Here is an 18347-nt window from a genome sequence, read left to right on the forward strand (position 1 = left end):
AAAAACGACGTTTCTCCAACTCCGGAAAACGTTCTCAAAAAAATTTTTTTTTAAATTCTGGGAAGATGTGTAATCAAGTTATTATTAGGTACGTTATGTCTCTTCAAAATTGACATACTAATCCTCGATAGTGTAGGACACAGCATGCGTATAGTTGAAGAAAATCTGAGAGGCGTGTCATTACACTTCTTCTTCTTAAAATTCCGCTCCTATCGGAGATTGGAAATTCTGGCAATTATAATTTTGTTGGTTACGCGCCGGAATAGTTCAATTGAGCTGCATCCAAACCATTCACGGAGATTGCGTAGCCACGAGATTTTACGTCTTCCTACGCTTCTTCTGCCTTTGATTTTGCCCTGCATTATATTCCTTAATAGTTCGTATTTTTCACCTCTCATGATGTGCCCCAAGTATTCCAACTTCCTGATTTTTATGGAATTTAAAACTTCGCATTGTTTTCCTAGTTGTTCGAGCACTTGTGCGTTTGTTTTACGATCTGTCCATGATATTTTCACCCGTGTTGAGCTGCCCCCCCCCCCCACTTGCAAAAATTAAAAAACAAATAGCCCTGATTTATGAGCTATTTATGAGCTCTCATATTCCGCAAACTAAAAATTTTGAGCTCGTTCCACCGAGCAGGAATTTAATACCCTCGTGGGGGGGGGGCTGAGTCAGCCCCCCCCCACTACTTAAAAATAGGAATATTGAATCGGTTTTTGCGGCAGAATTACGAGCTATTTATGAGCTCTTGAAATTATATAGTTTCGATTTTTGAGCTCATCCCCTTCACCCCCAAACAACCCTTTAATTGATTTAACTTAAGAGAAAAATGCTGAGAAAACTTAAAATATATCGTATTGCGGATATAATTCCTATAGCTTATATACTCTAAGAATAAACTATTAAATCAAGGGCATTTCGATTATTGAGCTACAACCCCTTCGCAAGAAAACCACCCTATCTTCCCGGCTTAAGAGAAAGTTGTACTTAAAATGCGTTAAACTAATTATTTGGCGACTACATATCATTTAATAATTTATAAGCTTCCAAATTACGCGCATTTAGATCAGTAAATTGAAATTTATTTTGTATAGTGCAGTCACTGAAGGTAAAAATCAACGATTACCTTCAATTTCGGTGAACCTTCATCGATTTTCACGAAAATTGGTCAGTGGTTAGAGGATACCTCAAGAAACAAAGGTGACATGGTACCACCTTGCGCCTTTACCCTGAGGGTGGATACCGCCCCTTCTCGGGGGTGAAAATTACTTTATAAAAAATAACTGCACAAATCAATAAAAGAACAAATTAAAAGCAAAGTTTATTATATAAAGTTAATAAAATAAGTCAATACTTTTTGAGTTATTAAAGATCAAAGATTTTAATTATTTGTGAAAAAAATTCATGTTTTGAAGAGGTTTTTTTGTAAATCACTGAAAAACTGTAAGTTTTTACAAAAAAGTTAATAGTAGTTTAATTCGTATAGCTTATATTCTAAGAATAAACTCTAAAATCACGCGCCTTTCGATTATTGAACTACAACCCCTTCGCAAGAAAACCATCCCATATTCCCGGCTTAAGAGAGGGTTGTACTTAAAATAATTTAAATTAATTATTTGTCGACTATATATTGTTTAATAATTTATGAGCTCGCAAAATATACGCATCTCAATTATTGAATTGCCATTTTCTTTCTATAGTGCAGTCACTGAAGGTAAAAATCAACTATGACCTTCGATTTCGGTAAATCTCCATTCATTTTCACGAAAATTGGTGAGCGGATTTTGATACTATCAACTTTTTCTGGATCTTATTTTTGATGGGTATTTCTAAGTACTTTGACAAGTATTTAGTACCTAAGTGTTATAAAATGCATCTTTTTCCCGCTATTTAAGCTGAACCCTTAGATTTGAACAGTCGCGGAAAAAAATATATATTTAATTACCAATAACTTACTTTAAATTAACATTAAAGGTTTTTCAAGTAAGCAATTTATTATATTTTTTATTAGCTTCAATTTTAGTGATAAAAACTTTTTTGTACAAACTTACAGGTTTTGAGTCATTTATGAAAAATCGCTATAAAGCATGCATTTTCTTTCCAAAAATTAAAATATTTGATCTTTAATAACTCAAAAAGTATTGATTTATTTTAATCACATTATATAACAAATTTTGCTTACAATTTGTCCCTCTCTCGATTTGTGGGGTTATTTTTAATAAAGTAATTTTCACTCCCGAGAAGGGGTGACATATACCCCAGGCTAAAACCCCAAGTTGTTATTGTCAATTCGTGAAAATAAATGGAGATTTACCGAAATCGAAGGTAATAGTTGATTTTTACCTTCATTGACTGCACTATAGAAAGAAAATGGCAATTCAATAATTGAGATGCGTATATTTTGCAAGCTAATAAATTATTAAACGATATGTAGTCGCCAAATAATCAATTTAAATTATTTTAAGAACAACTCTCTCTTAAGCCGGGAAAATGGGCTCGTTTTCTTGCGAAGGGGTTGTAGCTATATAATTGAAAGGTGCGTGATTTAAGAGTTTATTCTTAGAATATAAGCTATACGAATTAAACTACTATTAACTTTTTTGTAAAGACTTGCAGTTTTTCAGTGATTTACAAAAAACCTCTTCAAAACATGCATTTTTTTCACAAATAATTAAAATCTTTGATCTTTAATAACTTAAAAAGTATTGACTTATTTTATTAACTTTATATAATAAATTTTGCTTTTAATTTGTTCTTTTATTGATTTGTGCAGTTATTTTTTATAAAATAATTTTCACCCACGAGAAGGGGCGGTATCCACCCTCAGGGTAAAGGCGCAAGGTGGTACCATGTCACCTTTGTTTCTTGACGTATCCTCTAACCACTGACCAATTTTCGTGAAAATCGATGAAGGTTCACCGAACTTGAAGGTAATCGTTGATTTTTACCTTCAGTGACTGCACTATACAAAATAAATTGCAATTTACTGATCTAAATGCGCGTAATTTGGAAGCTTATAAATTATTAAATGATATGTAGTCGCCAAATAATTAGTTTAACGCATTTTAAGTACAACTTTCTCTTAAGCCGGGAAGATAGGGTGGTTTTCTTGCGAAGGGGTTGTAGCTCAATAATCGAAATGCCCTTGATTTAATAGTTTATTCTTAGAGTATATAAGCTATAGGAATTATATCCGCAATACGATATATTTTAAGTTTTCTCAGCATCTTTCTCTTAAGTTAAATCAATGAAAGGGTTGTTTGGGGTGAAGGGGATGAGCTCAAAAATCGAAACTATATAACTTCAAGAGCTCATAAATAGCTCGTAATTCTGCCGCAAAAACCGATTCAATATTCCTATTTTTAAGTAGTGGGGGGGGGCTGAGTCAGCCCCCCCCCCACTACTTAAAACTAGGGTATTAAATTCCTGCTCAGTGGAACGAGCTCAAAATTTTTAGTTTGCGGAATATGAGAGCTCATAAATAGCTCATAAATCAGGGCTATTTGTTTTTTAATTTTTGCAAGTGGGGGGGGCCAGCTCAACACGGGTGATATTTTCAGAATACGTCTATAACACCACATTTCGAATGCTTCCAGGTTTTTAATGTTGGATTGTTTTAGTGTCCATGCCTCAACGCCATACAAAAGGGTGGAGAAAATATAACAACGAAGCATTCTTATCCGGAGCGTTATATTGATATTGCGATTACAGAAAAGTTTCCTCATTCTGTTAAAAATGGATCGTGCAATTTCAATGCGGCATCTTATTTCTTTTGTCTGATCAGTATCTTCTGTGATCCATGCTCCAAGGTATTTGTACGAAGATATTTGCTCAATTTCTGTATTATCCAGTACTAGTCTAACTCTGATGTTTTGTGCTTTTGTAAATACCATGAACTTGGTTTTCTTAAAATTTATTTTTAGTCCATAATCGTTGCAATGTATATTTAGTTGTTGAGCATGTTGTTGTATAGTATGTATCTTAGTCGTGGTTGTGTAACGTAAGTTACATGTAACATAGATTTGTGTTTTGTGTATTGTGGGTTGCATATGTGTTGTGCATAAGATTGTAAGTATGTTATCTCAGACTTACTTTACTCCGCTTCTTCTTCTCTAAGTGTCATCTCCGCAACGAAGGTTGGCAATCATCATAGCTATTTTTACCTTCGAGACAGCTGCTCTGAACAGTTCTGCAAACCATTCTCTCAGGTTCTTCAACCAGGAAATGCGTCTCCTTCCTACGCTTGTCCTATCCTCTATTTTTCCTTGAATTATGAGTTCTCAAGATGTTATATCTTTTGCCTCTCATTACATGTCCGACATATTGTAATTTTCTTTCTTTTATTGTGTTTTCGATTTTCCTGTCTCTGCCTATTCTCCTTAAGCCAAGCCGCACACCAAAGAAACATGAAACGAAAAACATGAAACATGAAACGAAAAACATGTTTCATGAAAAGAAAACACTGCTAAACAAATCTCAAAGTCCGCCTACCAATGAAACGAGTATGATTCATGCTCATGACACATTTTTATTTTCGGAGAGTTTCATAAATGGCCGGACGTATATTTGTTTAGCAGTGGTTTATTTCCATGAAACGTAATTTACGTTTCATGTTTCTTTGATGTGCGGCTTGCCTAACACTTCTATATTAGTGACTCTATCTACACATGAAATCCTTAACACTCTTCGAAATGTCTACATTTCAAACGCGTTAAGTCGATCTATTGCATCTCGATTTAATGTCCATGATTCAGCTCCATAGTAAAACACACTGTGTACATAACATTTAATTATGTAGTCTTATTCTGAGGGCCAATGTCAGTCTAGTCCTAGTCGCAGCATAGGGGGTCCCGTGGGCACTTTTAGGTTGACATGATTTGGTGGTGGTATTGGAGGTTTTTTGGGTCGTTGAATCCAATGGAAGTGGTCTGGATGCCCAAATGTGGTGAGTTTAATTGTTATTAACAAATTATGGTAAAATTAGTTGTTTTTCCGGAATTATTAGAAGCCCTGTAAATAAATTGATAGTGTTAAGGTCTTCTCGGGTGTATTTTTGGTCGATGAATCGAATGCGACTAGTCGCGATTACTCAAAATGTGTTCTTATTTTGTTAATAACAAAATAATTGTTTATTTGCCGAAAAGCTCGAAATGCGTTATCTACAGCAAGTTTGTAGTCTTTTTCATAGTATTTTTATACGCAAAATCGATTGTCACTAGTCGTGATAGCTTAAACCACGTTCCGACTTTGTTATTAATAAATTCTTGCAAAAATAATGGTTTATAGTACTAGACCAGGGCGTATCTGTAAAAATATTAGTACATTTGGACGTTGAGAGGTGACTCAAATTTTTTTACAGAAATTGCTTGAAAACAAATCAAATAATAATATTTGAGTTATCCTCCCTCTCAAAAAGGTCCGGAACATTGTTTAAATAATCAAAATGTCAAAAAATTAAGGAAAAATTCGATTTTTTTCTTGGTTTTTTAATTATAACTTTAAAAGTATTCATTTCCGAGAAAAGTTGTACTAACATAAAAGTTGCATAATTAAATTTCCTACAATATAGAATTACTTAAAATTTTAAAAAATAGTCACCCTTGTTGCAAAATAGCAATTATTGTGAAAAAAACATACAAAAACAAGTATTCGTATTTTACGTTTTTCAACCATTTATGCTACACTTAGGACCTTCATATTTCACCCTGAAAAACTTTATGATTCAATAAAACAATACTGTAAATTTCATTAAGATCGGTTCAATAGATTTTGCAAAATAAATTTTGCAATCCAGCTTTCGTAAAAAAAATTCATTTTTTCAAAATGTTACAGGACTGAAAATAAAGCAGATAGCAAGTTGAAAATTTTTTTGCGTATAGAAGTGTACTGTACCTTTCATTCGCAATTTTACAAAATTAAAATTGATTAACACCACGGCGTCAGGAATTTTTTTAAATAAACATTAATTATTGGTGCTACGCGCAGGACAGCGGATAGTTTGCTCTGATTGGGCATTCCAATGACCTTTGATAATTATTGATACATTTTAATTTTTATTACATTTCGATATAAATAAATAAATTTGTTTATTGCAAAATAAAAACACATACTCTATCCTTTGATATAACAATTTTATTAGCAAAAACTTTCTTTGTTCATATATTTTAACTTAAATAATAAAAGTTTATTATTTTTAAACATATGCAATTGTTTAAACAATATTTCACAAACAATAATAAAATTAGTTTGATTTTTGTGGAATTAAAATAATAAAATACAACAAAATATAGAGTAAGAAAATAATATATTAGATAAAGATTGGAAGACATTTTGGTGGAAATCAACTTGTATGAATCGAACACCGCTGTGCTGCGCGTAGCACCAAAAATTATTGTTTATTTCAAAAATTTTCTGACGCCGTGGTAATTAATCGACGTTAATTTTGAAAATTGCAAATGAAAGGTACAGTACACTTCTATAACAAAAAAAATTTCTAACTTGCTATCTGCTTTATTTTCAGTCCTGTAACATTTTGAAAAAATTAATTTTTTTTGCGAAAGCTGGATTGCAAAATTTATTTTGCAAAATCTGTTAAACCGATCTTAAAGTAATTTACAGTATTGTTTTACTGTATCATAAAGTTTTTCTGGGTGAAATATGAAGGTCCTAAGTGTATCATAAATGGTTGAAAAACGTAAAATGCGAAATCTTGTTTTTGTATGGTTTTTTCGCAATTATTGCTATTTTGCAACTAGGGTGACTATTTTTTAAATTTTTAACAAATTTTATATTGTAGAAAATTTAAATACGCAACTTTGATGTCAGTACAACTTTTCTCGGAAATGAATACTTTTAAAGTTATAATCAAAAAACGAAGAAAAAAATCGAATTTTTCCTTCAATTTTTGACATTTTGATTATTTAAACAATGTTCCGGACCTTTTTGAGAGGGAGGATAACTTAAATATTATTATTTGATTTATTTTCAAGCAATTTCTGCAAAAAAATTTGAGTCACCTCTCAACGTCCATCTCAAAACAGATCCGCCCTGGACTATACGTTTACTCACGGTTTTTGCTCTATATTTAACCACCTGGAATGACATGAAATTTGGTATGCACGTAGCTAACATGTCAAACAAAACAAGTGATATTGTGCCGATGTGTGCTTTTACCCTGGGGGTGAGTTTCACCCCGTTTCGGGGGTGAAAAAAGACACCTTTAAAATAAGTCCGGAATTGGATAAATTGATTAATTCTAGGCAACTTTTGTTCTATACAGTTTTTTCACCAAGTTAATACTTTTCGAGTTATTTGCGAGTGAATATGTTCAATTTTCAACAAAAAAACAAAAACAACTCGAAAAGTATTGACTTAGTGAAAAAACTGTATAGAACAAAAGTTGCTTAGAATTAATCAGTTTATCCACTTCCGGACTTATTTTAAAGGTTTCTTTTTTCACCCCCGAAACGAGGTGAAACTCACCCCAGGGTAAAAAAAGACATCGGCACAATATCACTTGTTTTGTTTGACATGTTAGCTACTTGTATGCCAAATTTCATGTCGATCTAAGTGGTTTTTTAAAATCTAGAGCAAAAATCGTGAGTGAACGTACTATAAACCGTTATTTTTGCAATAATTTATTAATAACAAAGTCGGAACGTGGTTTAAGCTATCACGACTAGTGACAATCGATTTAGCGTATAAAAATATTATGAAAAAGCTGTCTATGAAAATGACTTGCTATGAAGTCATACTTGCTATGAAAATACTATGAAAAAAACTTGCTGTCGATGCCGCATTTCGAGCTTCTCGGCGAATACACAATTATTTTGTTATTAACAAAATAAGAACATATTTTGAGTAATTGCGACTAGTCGCATTCGATTCAGCGACCAAAAATACACCAGAGAAGACCTTAACACTATCAATTTATTTACAGGGCTTCTAATAATTCCTGAAAAACACCTAATTTTACCATAATTTGTTAATAACAATTAAACGCACCACACTTGGGCATCCAGACCACTTCCATTGGATTCAGCGACCCAAAAAACCTATAATACCACCATCAAATCGCAGCGACCTAAAAGTTCCCACGGGACCCCCTATGTTGCGACTAGACTATGCTGCATAAAATCACATACACACATAATAAATAAAAATAAAAATTGTATAATATAGTAGTTGTCTAATTAAGAAAATCGTTCGAAGTCTAACTATTAAACGAATGTTTAAAGTCCTTAAACTTTACAATTACTTTTAAATCTACAACAATATTAGATAAAATTGTATGTAGTTTCTAAAAAAAAACATGTCTACTATTTTTAGTATTACTATTACTTGTTAATTTTCAAATGTCAACATGAAGGTAAGTAGCATGACAGCATGAAATTTTATTCAAATGTTTGCTTAGCATACACTTTGCTATGTTTGTTGTTGTTGTTTTTTTCTTGTACACACACACACACACAGCAATTAATTTTAGTTTGTAATACAAAGAGGAACATTTATGCAGTGCATACGTATGAAATTTCCATAAGGTGCTAAGTTTTTCCATAACAATTTTGATTATGTTCAGTTATGCAGGTGTTTTTGTTTAGGCAAGTAATCGCATATAACTACACCAATGGGTAGTTATCTAGAGGCTGGAAAGCAAAAACACTAATTTGAGAATGGTATGTGCTTGTTATGTTAGAGGTAGATACCTGATAAAAATATCTTGTAGATAAAGTCTTCATATTTAGCAGCCTTTTCTGGTTCATTCCTGGACATATAAAGTCCCTTGTGTTTTCCATGTTCTCCTGTCTTGACCCATCTGGTACCAGTCTCTCCATTGTTTTGGTCTCTGTCCCCTTTTCTTCGTTCTCCCTTGCCATGTGTACTGCCCATTTCCACTTAGATTTTCGATAGTTTTGCAATAATGGTGATAAGACGCAATCTTCTCAAAACTTACTTTTTATCTATTTATTTTTGTAGTTGTATTCTCTATCTTTATATAATGGTATATTATAGTCGCTTTTTATCCTAGTATAATTGGTATATCTCGTATGTCAATGATTTTCTCTTTCTAATTTTCTCTCAGTTCTAGTGCTGTACTTTCTCAAATGCTTTTGTGAAATCAATGAATAAGGTATAAGAATGGTGATTCATATCTGAATATTTTTAGGTGAGCATGTTGAAAACAAACTGAAACAGACTGTCTGCTAATCATTTTTTGAAAACCAAATGAATTGCTATCTGCATTTTGTTCTAATTTCTTCCATAGCCTTTCATTGATTCTGATTAAAAATATATTGATTATATTCCTTACACTCACATCTTTTCAATATCCGTAATAATGGCATGACCTGTAAGCAGCTTCTTATGCTGTGGCCACAGCAACGTCTAATGCCGTTGTTAACGCATTATTTGCATTACAGAGGTGGCAAATAATGCGTTAATTAACGTCATTAGACGTTACTGTGGCCCCAGCATTATACAGCGATGAGCGCGCTAATAACCGGCAAAATAACACAAAAGATGGAAAACATAATAATTGTGAAGTAAAAAAAATGAAACTAGTAGACGTGAAAATGATCGATATAAACGTATAAATTAACATTACATTACATAGTTTCCCACCTTTAGACGTATCGGAGGAATATGACAACTGTCACTGTGACAGGAGAATTTTACAAAATACTCCTGTCACAGACATCTAAAGGTGGGAAACTATGTAATGTAATGTTAATTTATACGTTTATATCGATAATTCGGTTATTTTGCCGGTTATTAGCGCGCTCATCACTGTATTTGTGAAATTGATTTTGGGTCATTTGTATTCTGTCTTAGTTCTACATGTCTGACACAAGTTTTCGGTCGTAAGCACATCTTATATTATTAAAGCGTACTCAATTTACTATCAGAAATTTGCCATTTACGGACAGAGAGCAGTATTTGCTTACTTCTCTCCAACGTAGAATGTTCATCTTTATAGTTTTGGTATTGAATGTTATGTGTTTTGTTTGATATAACATAAACATTGATTAAGATTTCAAATTAGTTTTCCGTTATTGGATCTTATCGAACGCTGTTTCATAATCAACAAAGCTTAAAAACACGTTTCATGCCATATACCTAGTGTCTGATATGTCTCATGCGCCTAGTTTGATCACAAATTCAAATTGTCTATCGATTATTTTGGCAACATTTCTGGTATATTTTGAATGAATAATCTTGAGATATATTTTCAACTTCAAACTTGTTGTGCTGACTAGACGATAAGCGCTTATTTTATTATTAAATATTTTTATGAGAATGGAATCAATACCGATTCCAGCAAGCGAAAAAGGATTAAACCATTTTTGTAAATTTTATTAAAATATGGATATATATGAATCTACCTTATCTTTATTGATCACTTTTATAATTGCTACTGATAAATTGTTTAGGCCAGAAGTATTTTGTCTTTTTTGTGGAGAACCCTGATGGCCAGTTGTCAAATTATTTTTTCTAACATTGTTCTATTACTACTGCTTCTTTAAAATTTTTGTGAATATTTTCATGTGCAAAAATTTCGAGCATCTAAGTAAGATACCAGGGTGCAAGCGTGCAAGGAAGAAGACGAAACATATACGTGTATAGCCTTTTAAAAATTTTTGCTCCGTCTGATTATCCCGCAGAACTTCGGTGGTCCATAATGTTGTTTGCGTATTCTTGTAGAATTTTTGGGACGCTATTCTTGTTCTTCTTCTTCTTCTTTTATATAGGCAGTACTGCCTGTTTTTCTTCAACGGTGCCTTTCATTCTGCCCCTAAGTTGTCATTCCATATTTTCCTTGGGCATCCTATACTTCTCCTGCCTAACGGTGACTTGTCCCTGGCTATTTTTACTATCCTTGATTCAGACATCCTGCTTATGTGCTCATTCTACTCTTCTTTTCTGTTCTTTACCCAGATATTTATATTGTCTACCCCACATATGCGTCTGATTTTCTCACTTCTTACCCTATCCTGTAGTCCTTTTCCAGCAATCCTTCTTAAGATCTTCATTTCGTTGGTTTCCAGATCTTCGTGTTTTGCTTGTATCTGGTCTTGTTTCGGCCGTGTAAGTCATAGCTGGCCTAGTAACTGACTTATATAATATTCGGGCCTGTGTTTCCAATCTTAGGTGTTTGTTTTTTTCCAAATTAGGCATCCGGCCGTTCTACTGGCTTTAATTATTTGGTCTTTTACCTCTTCTTCGATATTGTTGTCGGCTGATAGATTAATTCCCAGATATTTGAAAGTCATTACTTGTTGTATAATTTGATTGTCTAACTATTCTTGTTCTTATCTTCGTTTTTATGAGTAAATGATCCATGTCTTCACCGCTTCCCTCATCCTCTTAGACTTCTTACGTCTAGGCAGTTAGTACCCCTCCTGGCATCTACCAGAACATGATCGATCTGATTTCTTGTGACGCCGTCGTTGGAGACCTACGTTTCTTTGTGTATTTTCTTGTGTTCGAAAATTGTTGATGTTATTAGTAGTTTGTGGAATGCTACAAAGTCTGTCAACCTTGTTTCATTATCGTTACTGACATCATTGAGACTATGGTTACCTTTTATTGGGCTGTATGCTGCTTCCTTCCCAATCTTTGCATTGAAAGAAAATATGCACGTTTATTTGGGGAGATTATTTGTCAGTTCTTGTAGTTTTTCAAAGAAGTTGTCTTTTACTTGTTCTTCCTTTTCCTCTGTCAGGGAATAGTTATGCAGTTGTTGTTTTAGTCTGATATACCTAACAAAGCCTTTCGTCAACGGGTTTGAAGGTTAGGACTGACCCCACAAGACTTCCCTTCAAACTTTCGCTGAAAAATACTAGAGATTCATCAGTTTTTAATATGCCTTCTACAGTCCATCTAATCTCTTGTAAGGCAGTTATGCCCATGTTTCTGAATTCAAGTTGTATGTCGTCTTAAAAGATCCGTCCTTAGCTGTTTCATTTCCATTACTGGTTGTTTTCTTTAGACAAAGGAATAGTTAGTCCCTTGCTTAACCCTCCTCCTTTCTCATCCTGGACTTGGAACCAGGCAAAGGTGGAGATGTTTGTACTTGTTTTAAAAAATATATTACGACACAATAGGTTCACATTTTTTTAATAAACAAATTGGGTCTAAACATAACAAGCCATCAACAATCAGTATCCAAAGCAATATAATCAATTCAATCCACAACAGATTGACTTGGTTTGGTAATTACAACGTATCTACTGTATAATTTTAAGTTTCAAATGATAAGTTTTCAAAAATTTATTAGCTGGTCTATTTTATAAACGCCAACGAACTGGGCCTTATTACACCACCTCTGTTTTATTCCATATCGATTGAACTACTTTTGTTAAAGAAAGAAAAGGTCTCTGGATCAATATTCTGACCAGCTAAGCTGCAGGTCAGCCCTTAGTTCGGTCCCGATATTAATCTAAATGTAAATGAAATTGTACATGTTAAAATGAGGCAAAATATTCTCCGTGGCCCGTGAAATACCTACATGAAAGCGGGCCGACGCGCGACGTGGTCTTTGATCTTTATTGCATTACGAAGGAATTCCAGCTTTCATGTTTACATTATGGTGATACTGTTTTAAAATATGTGTAGAATTTTTATTTTATAATAAGGGTAGGAAAAACATACAGGTTATAACCTAAAACAGGTTTTTTACTTACCGATAATTGGTTCTCCGTTTTTTTGTCCCGGTTGTAACCGGTTTTTTATTTTTAAAGTAATAACCGGTGAAAACCGGATAAGTTACGTCTGGAAAAATTATGAATTTATAGAAAATGTGGGAAAATTTTTCTCCACGCGCGCGTGAGTGATAAATTTTAAGCTGACCGAAACCGAAATCGATTCTTGACTTTTCTTATTTCGTTTATCAGCTTCAGGATCTCATCTGGTATCCATAATTTTTCCTTGATTAATTTATCTGCCTTTAAGTTTTTTTCCTTTGCGTTTTGAATTACATATTTTTGTAATCTTTTTGCTCTCTGGGGTTGCTTATAAATGAATATTTTTAAATTATAATAAATCACTCATTTCTGTTCGCTGTGTCTGTAAATTAGAATTTTAGCCTCCCTTTTTTCTCGACAGAAGAGCATATTAATCTTGATGTTTCGTTAAATTCATTTAAAGTTTTCAAACGGAAGGAAGTCGATTATTTAGACTTAGAGAATGTTGTGAAATGTTGCCAAAAATTTTGGATCGATACTATGTAGTTACGTAAGTAAGTGTCTCACGCTACTAGGGTAATGCCAAAGCAAAGTTTAACGTAGCTGGGCAAGACATTCGTAACTATTTCTATAAAATGCTGGAAATGCTCCAGTTTGTGTAGTAACTAGACCGGTGTAAAAGGATTGCCATACATTTATAAGACAAAGAGGGTTATTTCTCTACACTCGACGATCTAAGTTACTGGTCATACTTTTTCGTTTCGTACTTTCTACCTTGTGGGTCGCCACTGAGATAAGTGAAGTGACTGCAATATTTCAAACTAAGAAGTTTTTGTTTAGAATACAAAGATATATACAGTGATGAGCGAGCTAATAATCGGCAAAATAGCACAAAAGATGGAAAACGTATTTAAGTTGTGAGATAAAAAGAAATGAAACTAGCCGAGCTGGGAAATTTAGCGATATTAACCTATAAATTTACATTCTCTTGATTGTTTCCCACCTTTACACGTAAAGAGCTTTGGACAATAAACAGTATTGCACAAAAAAAAGCAGGTTGAGATTACAACTGTAAACATACGCTATGGGGTTCACGCCTAACAACCACTAAAGGCAGAGAGCTAGCAAAAGTTATCCAGGATAAAAGCTACTCATTCCTATCGACGGGATCACCGACATATTGGCCAACCGATCCAAATAAAACACCAGACCTATTTAATTTCTTTATTACAAACGGAATATCTCAATCATATACAGATGTAGTACCAAGTTTTGATTTATCATCAGATCATAGTCCCATAATTGACACAATTAGCACAACGGTGATAATCAAAAAACCAACATCTCGACTGCATAGCTTCAAAACAAACTGGGACACATACCGGCTAATCATAGAACAGGAAGTAAATCTACTAGTGAGATTGCAAACTCCCGAACAAATAGAAACAGAAACTAATAATCTAATCAACTTACTTCAAAATGCTGCCAAACAGTCTACCCCTCAACCTGGACAAAAAAAAATTTCAACCAACATTCCTCTTGAAATAAAAAGACTAGTAGCAGAAAAACGAAAAGCCAGATGAATTTGGCAAAGAACTCACAGACCAGACGACAGGACAATTTATAATAACAATACTAAAAACTTAAAAACAGCTCTAGAACAGATGAGAAACAACTCATTTGAAAACTATGTATCAAACCTTTCGCGTCAAGATAACTCTATCTGGAAACCAATCAAAAACAAAAATAAACCAATAAATACTTCACCTCCAATTCGAAAAAACTCAATACCACCAGGACCATGGGCAAAAAGCAACAAAGAAAAAGCTGATTTATTTGCTGAACATCTAACTGAAGTCTTCAAGCCACACGACAATGACCAAGTACAAGAAGTAGAGCAGGAACTAGCCTTACCAATTAATCACGAGAGCGACTAACTTTAATTACACCGAAGGAGATCAAAGATGAAATTAATCATTTGAATGAAAAGAAGGCACCAGGCACTGATCTCATAACAGCAACAATGCTAAAACAACTTCCTGAAAAAGGTATAATGAAGTTATTGTACATATTAAATGCAATCTTGAGACTTAATTATTGGCCTATATCACTAAAAATTGCCCAAGTAATTATGATACCGAAACCTGGTAAAGCTTTAACGGATGTTTCATCATACCGTCCAATAAGTCTACTGCCAATAATGTCAAAACTTCTTGAAAAGCTGTTACTTAAAAGAATTATGAGCGACCTAGAATTCCAAAACTGGATCCCAGAACACCAATTTGGATTCCGGCAAGGTCATTCTACAGTGCAACAATGCCATCGCATATCAAATGTAATTAATAGAGCTTTGGACAATAAACAGTATTGCACAGCAGCCTTTCTGGACATCAGCCAAGCATTTGATAAGGTATGGCACCCAGGATTACTTAATAAAATCAAAAAATCCCTACCCTACAAATACTTTGACTTATTAAAATCATATCTAAATCACAGAGAATTTGAAACTAAACTGGAGGATGAACTATCAAACCGTAACAAAATTCAATCAGGAGTCCCACAAGGTAGTATATTGGGTCCACTTCTTTATGTACTGTACACATCCGATTTACCAACCTTTCCACAAACCACCATTGGAACTTTCGCTGATGACACAGCAATCAGCAATATTTGCAACTGAAGAGGATCCAAGAGCTGCAGTATTAAAACTTCAAGAACACCTAGACCAAATTGGACAGTGGTTAAAGAAATGGAAGATAAAAGCTAATGAAACTAAGTCAACGCATATAACTTTCACACTAAGGAAAGACCAATGCCCAAATATTAGCCTTAATCAAGTCAACATACCACAAGAGAACATCGTCAAATACCTGGGGCTTCATCTTGATTCTAAATTAAACTGGAAACAACACATTTTAAAGAAGAACAAACAAATTGACTTGAGAGTGAAAGAAATTAATTGGCTTATAGGTAGAAAATCTCGACTCTCAATTGAGAACAAACTGCTGATTTATAAAACAGTAATCAAACCCATATGGACGTACGGTATAGAACTATGGAGTTGTGTCAGCAAATCAAACACAAAAATTATCCAAAGAACTCAATCAAAAATTCTACGCACCATCGCAAATGCCCCGTGGTACATTTCCAACCAAACCCTTCATACAGACCTAAACATCCCGTTAGTCAGCACAGTAATTCAAGAAAGAGCCAACAGAGACCACGAGAAATTGGAAGGCCACCCCAACATAGGCGTAACCAGGGGGGGGGTTTTGGGGGTTATAACCAACCCCCCATTGGGATGTACTTTGAGCTCTATACGCTTAACACCATAGCCCTCAGAGACCTTCCAGTAGTTGTAACCCCCCCTTAGGATCATCCTGGTTACGCCTATGCACCCCAACCAATTAATATTACCATTACTGCAGCCACTAAACAACAGAAGATTGCGAAGATTATGGCCCATAGATCTTCGCTGAAACTGAGGTGAAACCGCTGGGTGATGTACCTCATAACGCCATTTTAGTGTACAATACTACATTGTGTATGGTGTACAATACTACCACAACTTAAAACGTTTTCCATCTTTTGTGCTATTTGGCCGGTTATTAGCGCGCTCATCACTGTATTAAACGTTATTTTATTTAACATCAACATGGGAAATAAGAAAAGCAGTATCACCAGACTTCGAAGAAAGGCAAACCCATTAAAATTAAAACATGCATAAGACAACAATATATTTTTCTCCTTTCTCCATGTTCTTTCACTGCTGGACCTAAGCCCTTCATTGATATGTCTAATCTTAGCAATTCTCATACATTGCTTGCTTACGATATGTTTAATATCTTCCGCCCACCTGCGGTCTGGCCACTCCTCCCGTGTTCTCTCCTCGACTCCAGTTTGATATTCCCTGCGTCCATTTTTCATTTGAGAAATCCATAGGAGTAATGTCTGGCGGCCGTGGAGGCTGCAGTTCGTTTCCACGTCTACCGATCCATCCAAGAAAATGCTGGTTTAGCATAATCTCGGTTCGTAACAACGATCTTTCACTCATGCGTCGTCTTCGAAGACGCCAGCTGACTAATACGTCCACCCCTGTATATCCTACTCAGTTTTAGATATTTTTCTTCGTGAGCAAGTTTTCACTATTCTAATTTTTACTCTAAATCTCTTTCAGCATTTGGAACTAACGCTTTAACATATTCTGCATAATATTTTTAAGTAATATTTATTATTATAAACAAAGCCCAATCGACAACAATTCATCGATTATTTTTATTAGTTTTATTAAAGTGACGTCAATTGGAACAAAGAAGATTTGATTCGTCTAATGAAATCGGGCTAAGACTAGTTTTTGTTGTGCAATTTTGCAATAAGGATGTAGGTATTGCTACGTTTAGTTAAAGCCTTTCCGGTTTATTTAAAAAATTATTTGAATATAGTGTACAATTCATTTACATTTAGATTAATTCCTAAAAGTATACTGAGTGTATTGTGATTACAATTTACAGATTACAGTGAACAATATTTAGAAAATCCTGGAAAACAATCATTTATATTCAAATATACATATTATGTTAAAGGTAATAAAACCGTGTATGTCTGTAGGTAATAATCATAATGGTAGCGTTAGCGTTAGAATATCATCTATTTATTGAAGATTATTCTTTTTTATATAGATATTGAAGATTATTATTTATACAGGGTGTCCCGAAAAGATTGGTCATAAATTATACCACACATTCTGGGGTCAAAAACAGTTCGATTGAACCTAACTTACCTTAGTATAAATGTGCTCATAAAAAAAGTTACAGCCCTTTAAAGTGACAAAATGAAAATCGATATTTTTCAATATATCGAAAACTATTAGAGATTTTTTATTGTAAATGGACATGTATCATTCTTATGGCAGGAACGTCCTAAAACAAAATTATAGTGAAATTTGTCCACCTCATAAATAATTTATGGGGATTTAGTTCCCTTAAACCCCCCCAAACTTTTGTGTACGTTCCAATTAATTCATTTTTGTGGTACCATTAGTTAAACGTAACGTTTTTAAAACTTTTTTTGCCTCCTAGTATTTTTTCGATAAGCCAGTTTTATCGAGATGCGGCTTCGTTTTCAATATATTTACGTAAAATTTTTATGGGGGTTTTGTTCCTTTAAACCTCCCAAATGTGTGTGTACGTTCCAATTAAACTATTATTGTGATACCATTAGTTAAACACAAAGTTTTTAAAACTTTTGCCTCTTAGTCTTTTTTTATAAGTCACCTTTTATCGAGATGTAGCTTCTTTTTCAAAATATACCTAAAAATGTAAATTATAAATAAATTTTTAGATTATTAACAGGTCTCTATAATCGTACGTAACCATATACAAATATGTGGTGGATTCGACAAATATTCAAAATATCTCGATAAACACTGGCCTATCGAAAAAGTACTAAGAGGCAAAAACTTTTAGAAACATTGTGTTTAACTAATGATGTTACAATAATAATTTAATTGGAACGTACACAAAAGTTTGGGGGGGTTTAAGGGAACAAAACCCCCATAAAATTTTTATGGGTGCACAAATTTAACTTTAATTTTTTTTAAGATGTTGCTGCCATAAAAATGCCACATGTTCATTTTCAATAAAAAATCTCTGAGAATTTTAGATA

The 18347-nt window shown here is 33.7% G+C and overlaps 1 protein-coding gene across 13 annotated transcripts in view; it reads left to right on the forward strand.

Annotated features, from left to right (window-relative positions):
• LOC114339236 (protein NDRG3) overlaps positions 1-18347 on the forward strand; it is a 658690-nt gene that overhangs the window by 530673 nt on the left and 109670 nt on the right. The window lies entirely within an intron of this gene.

The sequence above is a fragment of the Diabrotica virgifera genome, chromosome 9 (genome assembly GCF_917563875.1).
Source record: "Diabrotica virgifera virgifera chromosome 9, PGI_DIABVI_V3a".
Classification (NCBI taxonomy): Eukaryota; Metazoa; Arthropoda; class Insecta; order Coleoptera; family Chrysomelidae; genus Diabrotica; species Diabrotica virgifera.